Source organism: Notothenia coriiceps, unplaced genomic scaffold, assembly GCF_000735185.1.
Source record: "Notothenia coriiceps isolate Sejong01 unplaced genomic scaffold, NC01 NC01_scaffold00008959, whole genome shotgun sequence".
Classification (NCBI taxonomy): Eukaryota; Metazoa; Chordata; class Actinopteri; order Perciformes; family Nototheniidae; genus Notothenia; species Notothenia coriiceps.
This window is the reverse complement of record NW_011341660.1, coordinates 280,309-282,020: the sequence shown is the minus strand read 5'-3', so window position 1 is coordinate 282,020 and position 1,712 is coordinate 280,309. Positions and strand designations below refer to the sequence as shown.

The 1,712-nt window shown below is 42.1% G+C and overlaps 1 protein-coding gene across 1 annotated transcript in view; it reads right to left on the bottom strand.

The window, feature by feature from the left end:
- The window catches only part of LOC104944925 (microtubule cross-linking factor 1-like), a 17,318-nt gene that overhangs the window by 1,373 nt on the left and 14,233 nt on the right, over positions 1-1,712 (bottom strand). The gene's annotated exons all lie outside the window — the stretch shown is intronic.

Here is a 1,712-nt window from a genome sequence, read left to right as displayed (position 1 = left end):
TCCTAATTAGCCCCAAACATTGCAAGCTGTAACTATTTATCTCGCTCCAATCCTTCGCATTTTTGGGCCGGTATTGCAAACAACCTTTAAGGTGCACACCACCACCTACTGTACAAGAGTGGTGTATCACCTATAGGTCATTACTCTACCAATCAACACTACTTGTAGGAATTAATTACCATTGTGTTGTGTTACGTTTGTTTTAAATTCTCAACCAATCAATCCCTGTTTCCAACCCTCAAATACTTAAGATGTGCATTCCTGGTATCGTCTTACCTACCCGTCACCTTATCCTGGTCCCAGTATCCCCATCGAGGCTCCACTCCATTCCTGCCTCTCTGAACCTGTCTCTTAGTATTCTTCCCCTCTCTGTTTTGTACATGTTTTGCAAGTGTAATATATGTGTCCACATTTTCTTCACTCCACACCCGTTCAGAGCACAAGGAGACATCGCTTGGAATCCTCCACATCCTGCATTCTTCAACATCGCCTTTTTCACTTTTAAAACATTGTGCCGTTTATCACTGTACTGGTCGGCCAGTCTGAGTCTAGTGGTGATGAATCTCCTCCGTCTGCTTCTTTCTGTATAGATCTTTATTATGACTGAATCTTTCTGTAACTTGTGCGTATCTCCTCCCTTTCTGATTTCCTCCCCACCTCTTTCTGCCATAATGATTCCATACCTTCTTCTTAATTATTGCTTTTGCCTTCTCCTTTTCCAGTGACATACTGGGACCGGCCTGGGTCATGTGAGGCCATCCTTTTCTGTGGGTTGCTTGTGGGTTTTTTCCATCGCTTTTGTGTTACAAATATCCAAAGACAAAACAAAATATATCCGTCCGTAAACCTAAACCGGATAAACAGCCGTACATGTTATTTTTGTTAACACTGTAAACTTGAACAGCTTTTTAACGCAAACGACCTAATGTTAAAGGACGTTATTACCGTGTTTAAGAATATTCGCAATGCAGGTAGATTGTGTTGCTTTTAATGACTGTTTAAAATGCCCCTTTTCTTAATGTCTTTCATTTTTTTTACAAAAGCACTTTTGAATATGTTATAATTTTATGAAAAACATTTAAATTTAAAGAGTACATAACAAATAGGAGGAAAGTAGAAGGTCAATGAAGAAATATAGAATAGTGCGTCACAAGTTAGAAATATTCTACTGTTGTTTGAGTTTGTCATGTATAACTCTCCTGTCTTTCAGATCGCGCCTTTCTCCAGGCCTCTTTGTAATCAGCTCACTTCCCTTACCCGTTGGTCTCCCCAGCCCTTCCCCTCACCTGGTACAACAAACCTACTCCCACCATTATTACTCACAGGCGTAACTTATACCAGTGGGAGGAAACCAGGAGAGGAACAGAGGAGGAGAACCAAAGCACGGTCACTATTTCTTGTCCTTTGCCAGAATTGACCTTGTCTTTTCCTTGGTTCAAAGCTCTCCGTATTTTGTTACCGCTCTATCCTAGATTCTTGTCCTGCACGGTGTTTGACCCCTGCCTGCCCTATATACGGATCTCGAGTTCCTGGCCCTGCCCCCTGTCTGGTTTTGTTGCCTATGCTGGACAGATTTCCTGTTCTGACCCTGCCTGTCCGCCTGAATAAAACTGAAGATTGCTAAAGAAACTGGTTGTATCTGAGTGGTGCTATTGGGTTCTGATCGTACGGGCGTGGATCGTGACGGAATTAGAACCATGATTCAAGAAGAT